At 46.3% G+C, this 11,959-nt stretch overlaps 1 protein-coding gene across 4 annotated transcripts in view; it reads left to right on the forward strand.

Moving 5' to 3' along the window:
* Nucleotides 1–11,959, forward strand: part of PCBP3 (poly(rC) binding protein 3) — a 180,251-nt gene that overhangs the window by 55,788 nt on the left and 112,504 nt on the right. Inside the window, exon 1 of one of the 4 annotated variants that reach the window (XM_019628039.1) lies at nucleotides 9,496–9,517. The exons of the other annotated variants lie outside the window; for them this stretch is intronic. The gene's annotated coding sequence lies outside the window, so the exon portion shown is untranslated. Of the gene's footprint in view, nucleotides 1–9,495; nucleotides 9,518–11,959 lie in introns of those variants that run through there. 4 annotated transcript variants of the gene reach the window in all.

An 11,959-nucleotide genomic window follows, 5' to 3' on the forward strand; every position in this document is an offset into this window, starting at 1 on the left:
AGCCCAGCTCCAGGTTGAGCTGTTGTTCAGCATCTTAGCTGTGGAGGGCAGTGTCACTGGCCCTCATATGTGGGATCCGAACCGGGGCCCTTTGGCGTCCCAAGCCAGTGCTTAACCATCGCGCCATTCGGCCAGCCCTTGATTGAGTTTTGATAGCTTGATTCTTCAAAGAATTTGTTCCATCTAAGTTGTAAAATTTACTGCCATGCAATAGTTTCTAACATTCCCTTATATTTTATTATTTATTTTTCATTGAAGTAAAATTCACATAACATTCAATTAATCATTTTAACATGTGCAATTCAGTGGCATTCACAGTGTTGTGCACCCACCACTCAGTTTCAGAATTTTTAAAAACTCTTCCGTCACCGCAGAACACTCCACATCCATTAAGTAATCACTTCCCATTGCTCCCTTTCCCCATCCCCTAGACACCACTAACCTGCTTTCTGTCTCTGTGCATTTACCTATTCTGGATATTTCATTTAAATGTAATCGTACGGTAAGGTGACCTTCTGTGTCTGGCTCCTTTCACTTTGCACAATGTTTTCAAGGTTTATCTGAGTTTTAGTGTGTGTCAGTACTTCATTCCTTTTTATGACTGCAGATTATTCCATTGTATGGCTGTATTACATCTTGTTTATCCAATCATCTGTTGATGGGCATTTGGATTGTTTACACCTTTTGGCTATTGTGAATAGTGCTGCTGTGAACAAGCATCTGTTTGATTCCGTTGTCATTTATTTTGGGTGTATACCTAAGAGCGGAATTGCTGAATCATAGGGTAATTCTGTGTCTAATTTTCTGAGGAACTGGCAAACTTTTCCACAGAAGTTGCATGATTTTATATTCATATTAGTAATGTATGAGGGTGCCTGTTTCTCCACATCCTCATGTTATTTGTGCCCTTTTATTGTAGCCACTTTAATAGGTGTAAAGTGGTATCACATCATGGTTTGACTTAATTTTATCTTTTTAATGTCCTTTGTATCCATAGTAATATTCTATTTATCGTTACTGATACTGGTAATTTGTGTTGTCTCCCTTTTTTCCTGATCACTATGGCTAGATGTTTATCAAAGAACCAACTTTTGGTTTCATTAACTTTCTGTATTTTTTTTATTGCTTTCCAGCTTATAGATTTCTACTCTTTATTTCTTCTGCTGTCTTTGGGCTTAATTTGCTCTTCTTTTTCTTTCTAGTTTTGTAGAATAGAAGCTTAGGTTTTTTTATTTGAGAACTTTTTTTCCTAATCTGGGCATTTTAGTGCTATAAATTTCCCTCACGGTACTGCTTTTGTTGCATTCCACACATTTTGATATCTTGTGCTTTCATTTTTACTCAGGTTAAATGCTTTCTAATTTCCATTGTGATTTCTTCTCTGACCCATGTGTTATTTAAAAGTGTGCTATTTATTTTCAAGTAGTTGGAGGATTTTCAAGATATTTTCCTGTTATTGACTTCCAGTTGAATTCCATTGTGGTCAGGGAACATTTTCTGATTCCAGTCTTTTAAGTTTTATTGAAACTTTTTTAATGGCTTAGATATGGTCTTTAAAAATATTCTAGGGGAGGCCGGTGGCTCAGTTGGTTAGAGCACATGCTTTGAACAATAAGGTTGCCGGTTTAATTCCCATTAAGTAAGTTTAATGCCGGTTTAATGGGCCAGTGAGCTGCGCCCTCCATGACTATTGAGTTGTGGGAAAAGTCATGACGCATTTTTGCAACGAAAAGCAGAAAAAATATGTCATGACTTTTCCGACAACCTAATAGATTGAAGGACGACAACTTGACTTGGAGCTGATGGGTCTTGGAAAAAGCATGCTGTTCCCCAATAAAAAATTTAAAAAAATTCCATAATCACTTGAAAAGAATGTGTATTGTGTTGTTATTGTAGAGAGTGCTCTATAAATGTCAGTTGTCATGTGGATGATAGTGTTATTTGGGTCTCCTATATTCTTTTTTTTTTAAGATTTTTTTTTATTGGGGGAACTGGGGGAGGGGAACGGACAAGTTGCTGTCGTTTTGTTCTTCAGACTAGTTGTGGAGGATGTCGCTTCACCAGCCCACGTTGGTATTATCACTGTGCTCTTCCCACGTGAGGCAGTGGCTCACCGGCCATTGGATGGTCACTCATGGCGGCTCTTGGCAGCTCACGCTGGCTGCCGGCCAGCCCCACTGCAGCCTACATTGGCGACTCATGGCAGCCCAGCTCCAGGTTGAGCTGTTGTTCACCATCTTAGCTGTAGAGGGTGCAGCGTCATTGGCCCCCATGTGGGATCTGAACTGGGGCCCTGCTGCTCAGAGCTGGCGTCCCAAGCCAACTCCTAACCAACGTGCCACTTGGCCGGCCCTTGACCCCTTTATTATTATGTAATGCTCTTTTAAAACTTCTGATAATATTCTTTGCTCTGTAACCTACCTTTTCTGAGGTTAATATAGCCATTCTAACTTTCTTTTGATTAGGGTTAGCATGGTATGGCTTTTTCCATCCTTTTTCTTTAAACCTATTTGTTTATATTTCAAGTGGGTTTATTATAAATAACATCATGGAGTCCTGTTTTTTGTTTTTGTTTTTTCAATCTTAAAATTTATTTCAATTAAGATGTTTATACCATTTATATTTAATGTCATTATTGATATGATATGCTGTTGGTCTTATATTTGTCCCATTTGTTATTAGATTCTCTTTTCCTGCCTGATTTTGGATTGAGTACTTTTTATGATCGATTTTATCACCTTTACTGGTTTATTGGTTATATCTCTTTGTTTTTAGACATTGCTTTGGGATTCATTGTATATATCCTTACTAATCACTGCCTGTCTTCAAGTAATATTATACTGGTTCACTTATAATATAAAACCTAACAATAGTAACTTCTACCTCACTTCTCCCAGCTTTTCTGCCATTGTTTTTTATGCCATTTTACTTCTACATTGTTACAAACCCCACAATACATTGTTATTATTTTTGCTTTAAATAGTCTGTTACTTCTTAAAAATTAAGGAGAAAAAAGGCATTTCTATTTATTCATGAATTTTCTGTTTTCAGTGCTTTTCATTTCTTTCGTAGATCAAGATTTCTTTATGATATCATTTTCTGTTTGTATGTTGGACTTTAATGTTATTTGTAGTTCAGGTGTGTTGGTGATGAATTATTTTAGCTTTTGTTTGTTAGAACAAGTCTTCATTTTGCCTTTGTATCGGAAAGTTATTTTCACTTCCTGCGATATTTCAGGTTGACAGCTTTTTTCTTTGTTACTTTAGAGATGTAATTTCATTAATCTCTGGCTTACATTGTTTCTGAAAAGCCCCCTGCCCACCATGTCTGTGCTTGTCCCTCTGTATATGTTTCTTTTTTCTCTGGCTGCGTTTAAGATTTTCTCTTTAGGTAAATTGATTATGATGTGCCTTGGTTTAATTTCCTTCTGCTCAGGGATTATTGACCTCCTTGGATCTATGGATTCATAATTTTCATCGGTTTTTGAAAAATGTTTATCATTATTTCTTCAAATTGTTTTTATCTCATCCTGTCATCCCCTATAAGCCTTTAATTACACATATATTTCTTTCTTTTAAGGGAAGAGGGGCTCTTTCCTTCTCAGTTTCATTTTAAACACTTTCTGTCTGAGAGATTGTTTTGCCTGCATGTTGACTGATCTTCCCTTTTGTAGTGTCTGATGTAACAGTAATCCTGTCCAGTGCATGTTCATCTCTAGATGTTTGATTTGGGTCTTTGTAAATGCTTTTCTTGTCTCCTTAGTATGTTATGCTTTCCTCTATCTTTGTAAACATGTACAGTGCATTTACAACAGCTGTTTTAGGGACCTTGTGTACTAATTATTTCCATGTGTAATATCCGGATCTTTTTCTTACTAATCAACTATTCTCACTACGAGATATATTTTCATGCTTTTTTGCATATCGTAATTTTTGAATAGATGGAAGATATTGTGAAATTTATATTGCTGGGTTCTTTATTCTTTTAAATATTTTAAACTTTCTGTTTGGAATGAATGCATTTGTTCGCTGGAAAGTTTAGATCGTTTGGTGGCTTGTTGTTAAATGTTGTTAGACAGTTTCCAGTTTACTCTGCCAGTCTACTTACTAATGCTGCTGAGACAACACTCTTCCAAGAGTTCGGCCCAGTGGCCCCTGTGTCATAAGATTCTGTGGCCAGTTGCTGGGTGTGAACCGTTCCTAGTGTGGGAGCGACAGCCACCCGTGTCTGTTTCTTGCTCCTGGCTCTTTCTGGCCGCAGGTAGAATGCTCACTCACATGTCGGGTCCATCCAGGTGAAGACTCAGGCGACCCCCCTCCCAGGTCTCTGGAACATTTCGCTGTGTGGCCTGCTCATTCTCGCTGCTGTTGCCGTCCTGAATCTCAAGCCCGTTTCCGTATCCCAGGCCTCCCCTGCTCTTCTGGGCTCCTCCTTCCCCGCACTGTAGCCTGGAACACTCCCCCCTCTGCGGGCTGCGCGACCAGGATGTGCCACATCACTTCTTTTCCTCAGGGGTCATTGTCCCACGTGCAGACTCACAGTCTCAGGTCTCTTGTCTGGTTTTCATTGTTTGAGGCAGGAGAGTCAATCGGATTCCTCCTCTTCTGGCACCGGTGAAAGTGGACGCCCTCCTTTGGTGGTTTCCGACGTCCCCTCATCTTTGGTGCTCACGCACAGAGGCCGCAGGCTGCCTGCAGGAGCCTCTGGCGTCTTTGCCCGGACAGGGCTCCTTGGCCCTGTGGTCTAGGTAAAGCCTCTTCAGATGGGGCGGGGGCGGTGGCCGGGGCAGTCGGGCTGCACCTATTCTGTCTTCTCCACCACTCTCCACAGATTTAAACGGCTCTGCGAATCCACACTGCCCCAGACCTCTGCCGGTTTTAGGGCTGTGGGTCAGGGTTTAGGGGAGGCTGGGGCTCTGAGAGCTTATCGCTGTCTCTAACGTTCCAGGCTCAGTTTCGAGTCTCATCGCTTTTTGAGAAATTCTTTCTCTGGGAAACTGCCTTTGACCCTCCAAATAACTGATTTATGATTACACTTTAATTTCCATTACTTTGATTTGATAAGATCTGCTATCTCAGGTGAGAGGCCATTCTTCATGTTGTCTACCTATGACATACAGTTATAACAATTTCTCTAACCTGCTTACAGGGCTCCCTAGAGAGACCTTCCTATGGCTGCAGGGAACTCGCGCCTCTTCCAGCCCTCACGGAGCTCATGTCTTTAAACCCAGTGATTCTTTCTACAGCAGTCGATTTTTAAAGTCATGTTTGTGTATGAAGCCACGTGTCGTGCTGCCCCTCCTTGTGGCCTGGTTTTGTGTCACATGAGGAACCTGTTACAGGTCAGGGTGCAACAACAGTGTCAGTGCTATGCACGTTTCCCTCCTCTTCTGTGGAGCCAGGATTTAAAGAGAGCCGTTTCCTCCTTGTCTGTTAACCTTTCTTCCAAGTCGGCCTGACCACATTGTCCAGTGGGGCCCGAGGGCAGTGAGTGTGCACTGCGCAGACACACACTTCGTTTTCCCCATGCTCCAGCAGGCCTGTGAGCTGGGCAGTGATGCATGTGCACCGGTGCCGTGATGGTGTGTCTGGGACTGGCTGTCACTCCAGTTTTGCAAAGCTACCTTGAAATGATTCCTTTTAAATTTATCCTGAAGGTGTCTTCGTTTTTCTAAAACTTATAAATACTACTTCCTATGGGTTTTCAGCAGGCTTCGTGTAACACTAATGTAGTCATAACAGCAGCCAAAGGTTATAAAGTGCCTGGTGTGTGACAGCTGTGATGATCTGAATATCTTGCTCAGTCCTCAGTGTCCAAGGTTCAGGGAAGTGACGTCAGGGTTGTCAGTGGTGAGACTGGGACTTGAGCAGAGACCTCTGGCCTCATGAGCCTGAGTCCGCTTCACGATGGTGCACAGTGGTCTGTGTGGCGTGGTCGGCGCGGTGCGGTTGGCGCACAGTGGTCTGCATAACCGTCGATGGCAGCTGCCTATGTGACACCATCATGCGCAGTGGTCTGTATCACCTTCAATGGCAGCTGCCTATGTGACGCCGTCCGTGTGCTTCACGTTGGTGGGATAAGCGGGAGCTGTGTGTTGGTGTGAGGTGGGCCCGGAACTCAGTGTCTGCCCTTCCCCAGTGGTCCTGATGGCAGCCCCGAGTGGCTGCCATGGAGTCCTCCTGAGGGAGAGCCTCGCAGGCCCAACCACTGAGCTTCCAGAGCCACTTCAGCAGCACCCGCGGGAGAGACAGTGGCAGGCGTCGGAAGCACGTGCACATAGGTATTATATTTGGGGTTGGTGGGTAATTAGAACCCTGAGACACCTGAAGGGGAGAGTTCTTACTTAAACGGCTTAACACAGAGCTTGTCTGTTCTTTCCTTCAATCCGCAGATATTCACGGAGCACCTATGATGATCGGATACTCTTCTAGAATCCTGCTTCATTTAGCTTATGTCCTGTGGGGGTTATGAAACATAACTGTTATGAGCGACACAGTGTGGCAGGTGGTGGCGTGTGCTGTGGAGGAGACAGGGCGAGGCCATGGGTGTGCTGAGTGGGGTTCTGACCGGGCAGTCAGCGTGGCCAAGACAGGGCCTCGGGACAAACTTGAGAAGCGTTGGAGCCAGCCCGGCCTGGGGCTCTGGGTGATAGGCCTGGTGGGCTCGGGAGCAGCAAGGGGACCAGGGTGGTGGGAGATGAAGTCAGAGGGCAGTGGGGACAGTTGGGCCTGGAGGGCCATTCTGAGGCCAGCAAGCCCGCTCTGCGCTATGCGCTGTGCGAGGGGTGGGGAGCCAGGCAGTCTGTTTTCTGTCTTTGTCGGGTTGTTTTTTCCAGCTTACGCAGAGGACACCCAAATCTGCCTTGGATTGGGACCAGCATTGTAATTGTGCAAATCTCGATCTGGTTTTCTAGAGCCTGAGGGACGGGCCTCTGGAACTCGGGCCTATAAACATGGCCTTCTGTGCTGGGCCTCTCCCCCTAGACTTCAGTGCTGTCCAGATTTGTCCTCCTGGCTGCAGTTCTGGGGGTGAATCCGTGTCCTTAGGTGGGGTGGGCTGGCCCAGTCATCCACCGGTCTGTGCTGCACACTGCGGACTCCATGCCAGGGGAGGCAGAGACAAGCCGTGCGTTTGAGCCATCAGGACTGCCATTTGGAGGGCTGCAGCAGGGATCTGGGAATCCCTGGGGCTTGGTGCAGTACAGGCAGCCAGCTTTTTATAGGACACCTGTGGCCGCTTCTGCAGGTGGAGAGGGAGGGAGCTGTTAGGAGCACAGAGCTGGTGGGAACAGAAATGGCTCTGCTTCCCTTGGCAGTTTTGGTTGCGTCCTGCAGTGTCTTTCCGTGGGATTCCCGGGGGAGGAGAGGTGGGGGTGTGATGAGCCAGAACAGAGCTCATCTGCAGTGGATGGTGCCCAGGGGAAGCGTAGCTTTGGAAGGACGTGGGTTTCCATTTGCACGTCTTGAGAGCTTTCCACGCTTCCTTAGACGGAGGTGAGGGGCGGTCCAACATAGCGCAGCCAAGACTGCCTTCGGGCAGAGGCCCGCGCTGGACCCAGCTGGGACTCCTGCACGCCGCCTTGTCTGTTTGGCACAGGGGACTCGGGGCTCCGACAGCTGGCTGGTGGCACAGCCCACTCCTGGCCCAGCTCAGGACTGGCCTCCCACTGCAGCAAGAGCAGGAAATTAAGAGAGGAAAGTAACAGAACTTTGTTGAAAACTTTTATTTACTTTGAGGTCTTTTATTCTTTGGAATACTGAATTGGAAAAAACTGCTTTTCACAGTTTTTTTGCCCTCTGTTACAGTAAGGTAACAGCTTTCACTAGAGATCTGGAAAATTCGGAAAATATGAAAAAGGACTTTAAAGCTCACCTAGAGTGAGTACGGATGGGACAGTGCAGATGAGTTTCCTGACCAGGCTCCTAGCCGGCCTCCTTCCCGCTGTGTCCTCCTTGGCGACACCTCTGCCCACAGCCTGCAGGCCACAGGCAGCCCTGTGATCACGGTCTCACAGGCACCTGGGCCCCTTCCTGTGCTTGAGAGTCTGCTGGGCACAGTAGCAGCCTGGTCCTCCCGGGAGACCACGCAGCCCTGCGGACTGGCCAAGGGACTTGGGGTGGCCTCTGTCCCCAGTCAACCCCGGCCACACCTCCCTGGGGAGTTTGCTTTATCTGAGGCCATTCTGGTACCTCTGATCTTCCTTCCTCAGATGCCAGTCTCAGCTGATGACCACAGCTCTTCGCCATCCCTCAGAACTCCTTGCGCCCTGGTCCCAGGGCAGCCCCCCGTTTGCTCAGGGACTTGCTTCTGCCTTTGTTGTGCCATCTCTCCTGGGCCTCGGTTTCTTCTCCCTGACAGATCACTTCTGTTAGCATCCAAGTTGACTTACTAGTTCCTACCTTAAAATAAAAAATTCTTCCCTTGATTTTCAGCCAAAATGGCAGATTAAATTCACCATGACCTTGCGGCCAAATGGCTCTGTTGGTTAAAAGCTCGCTCAAGAGTGCGAGCTCTGAGCAACAGGGTTGCCGGTTCGATTTCCGGCCCTATCTGAGCTGCTGCTGAGCTGCCAACAGGTGGCAGGATGGCTCAGCTAAAAAAAAAAAAAGAAAACCAACAAAAAAAGCACAAGCCACTAAGAGACTGAGAGAGGAGATGACAGAATTTGGGAATTTGGGAAGCAGACAGACAAGCAGAGGGACCTTGCAGATCTGAAAAATGGAAAGTGGAGAGGCGCGTGCGTGCGTGCGTGCGTGCGTGCGTGTGTGTGTGTGTGTGTGTGTGTGTGTGTGTTGAGGGTCTGGAAGGCAAATGCATTGCAGACAGTCCCGCCCCCAAATCTCAGGAATGACATTACCATATACCTCTGAAATTGGGGCGGGGGAGGCAGTAAAGATGGGCTGAAATAGGAAATTGGTGGAAAGCCTGTTGAAGCTGTCAGCTGCTCAGCTCCTTGTCCCATTGGCCTGCAGCCCCTTCCCCAGCCTGGCTGAAGACTGCAGGTTCCTCCCCTGAAGGTGGACCAGGAGCCTGCTGTCACAGCAGAGGGGAAAGTCCTAAGCAGACAGTGGGGCCAGCCCCTGCCCTGTTGGCCCCAGAACAGTGGAAAGCTGGGATGGGCTTTGGATGCGAGTGAGTGGAGGGTGCCGGCCTGGAAGCAGGGAGAAGTGGCCCCAGGAGGGCTCCCAGCTATGTCCCTGCTATGTTTGGGTGACCCCTGCTGTGAGCTCTAAGTACGCGGAGCGCTCAGCGAGCCCTTACTCACTCGGCACACACGCCTGGTCCTGGTCTGAGAAGGGGGTGCGCAGGAGGAGCGCATCGGGTTCCAGAGCTCTGCGTGCGCCCTGACACTGATGGATGGAAGCACGACGCTGAGGACCGGAGGGGGCGGGGCTAGGAGAGGAAACGCGTCTGTCTTGGTAGGAAGTCAGCGGATGACTGTGACAGAAGGCTGGGAAGTCAGGAAGAGCACCACGAACCTGGGAATTAGAAATGTGGAGATAAATAGCCAAAGAGGGTAAAAGAACTGATAAAGTGAACTGGCATCTTAAGATGTTTAACCATAGAGTTGGGAGGACTATGGGTGGAGCTGGGTCCCTTGTTAACCCTATAATCCTGACTTCCCGTTCATCCTTATGGTAATCCTGGGGGTGGGATCATAATAAAGGGATTAGCTATCTTGAAACGGGGGTCTTTCTGCCTCCATGTGGGCTGCTGGTAGGAATCGGTGGGAAGTCTTTCTCCCCAGCTCCAGCTCTGCAGCTTTATCCCATAGAGCCAGCGATCCCATCCTGCACTGTGTGCTTTCTCAGGTCCCTGTGCTTGTGTGTCACCTCCTCCTGCATCCCCGCGCCCCAGTGTGAACTGCTTTGTGACGGCCACGGCCCACCCCACTCTGGGGACCATGGCACTGCTGCAGACATTTTGGTCGGTGTCACTCCAGCCTGTGTCAGGGGTTGAGATGCCTGCACACGTCTGGGCCCTGCTTTTAAACCACATGCTGTGCTGCAAAGTGCTCCGTGTTCCCCCGGTGAAAATAGAATACAGTGTCTGAAGGCTGCATAGTTCCCACTGTGTGGATGTGGGTATTTATTAAATCATTCCCTTTTGTTTAGTGATGTGTGTTTTTCTCAGATCTGTTGCTAATACGGGTAGCAGAGAGGCGGGCATCCATGTGCATAAGCCAGCCTCTCCTCTTCGGGAGGCGGAAGCGGCATTCGTCCACATCGAGTTCCTGGGTCAGAGGATGAGGGTATTTTAAGAGAGGCGAAATGTGTAACTGCCAGACTGGCCTCCAGATGGCCAGGTGAGAGCAGAAGAGGCACTTGTCTTCTGTCTGCCTGAGAGCACTGGAAACAGAGCAATGGACAGCTTTCCCTAGAGCTGGTCTCGTCTTTTCCTTACTTGTGAAACATTCCAGTTTTGTTGAAGACATGCTTTTAATTCTGTGGCACATATTTTCCCCAGTCGACTCATTCACCTCTTAATCTGATGTTGGCGTTTGGGGCGGTTTCATCAATATTTTTCTTTGTGATGTCCTCTTCTGAGTGTTCACCTTCAGAAACCTACCCCATCCTGAAATGGGGGCAGTCACTTACATTTCCTGTTCTGCTCTTGCTGTTTGCATTGACCTGTGTAATCCATTTAGGATTAATTTGATATGTTATTAAGTGAAGGTATACATTATTTTTTTTCTTCTAATTATTAAAAACAGTATTTATTGAAAAATACTTTATTTCCCAATGACTTGTGCTGCTACTTTTATCCTATATGTGCATCTTATATGAAAATATTGTATATATGGTGTCTGTTTCTAAATTCTCTAATTGATGTGTTTCTTCCTGTGCTGGTACAATTACTTTAACTATTTTAGTTTTATGGTATATTTATCTGGTAACCTCATTATTTAAAAAATATTTTGGGGGCTCACCAGATGGCTCAGTTGGTTAGAGTGCGATTTCTGAGCAACAGGGTTGCCAGTTGGATTCCCACATGGGCCAGTGAGCTGTGCCCGAGCTGAGCTGCCGCTGAGCTGCCAATAGGCAGCCGGATGGCTCAGCTGGTGAGAGCATGTGCTCCTAACAACAAGGTTGCCGGTTCGACTCCCGCATGGGATGGTGGGCTACACCTCCCTGCAACTAGATTGAAAACGTTGACTGGACTTGGAGCTGAGCTTGCGCCCTCCACAACTAAGATTGAAGGGCAACAACTTGACTTGGAGCTGATGGGTCCTGGAAAAACACAATGTTCCCCTCCCCCAATTCCCCAATAAAAAAAATCTTTAAAAATAAATAAATAAATAAAATTGTAAACAGCTAAAATTTTAACAATATGAATTTTTAGTATAGAAAGATACTGTTTCTCCATTTAGTATGTTATTAGCATTCAGTTACATTTTATAGCTTTCTTGCTATAGGTACTTTTTCTGTTTTGAACTCATTTGCAACTTATTTAGATTATCTGGTTACTGTAATTGGGACTTTCCCTGTTACATTTCTCAAATATTTAATAGTGTGTATAGGAGAGCTGTCGATTCTTATGCATTTGGACATGCCCGGTGTTAAAATGCTTTAGTTGCAGTAGTTTTCTAGTTGGGCGTTTGGCTTCTTCTGGACTTGACCCATGTGCTTTCACTGGGAAGTGTGCTTGCTACCTGGTGAGCGTGCTTCTTCAGGTAGCAGAAGCCACTCTAGTCCTGGTCTATGAAGCTGTTTGATTTTTAAAATTGAAACAAAAGTTCCATTTTTTTTAAAGGTTTTTTTTTTAAGGTTTTTGTTTTTCGTTATTTATTTATTTATTTATTTATGTTTTTTTTTTTTTAAGGATTTTTATTGGAGAATTGGGGGGATGGGAACAGTGCTGGGGGATTGGGGAAGGGGAACAGACAAGTTGCTGTCGTTTTGTTCTTCAGTCTAGTTGTGGAGGACGTTGCTTCACTTGCCCAAGTTGGCACCATCAT

This window comes from Hipposideros armiger, unplaced genomic scaffold, assembly GCF_001890085.2.
Source record: "Hipposideros armiger isolate ML-2016 unplaced genomic scaffold, ASM189008v1 scaffold_745, whole genome shotgun sequence".
NCBI lineage: Eukaryota > Metazoa > Chordata > Mammalia > Chiroptera > Hipposideridae > Hipposideros > Hipposideros armiger.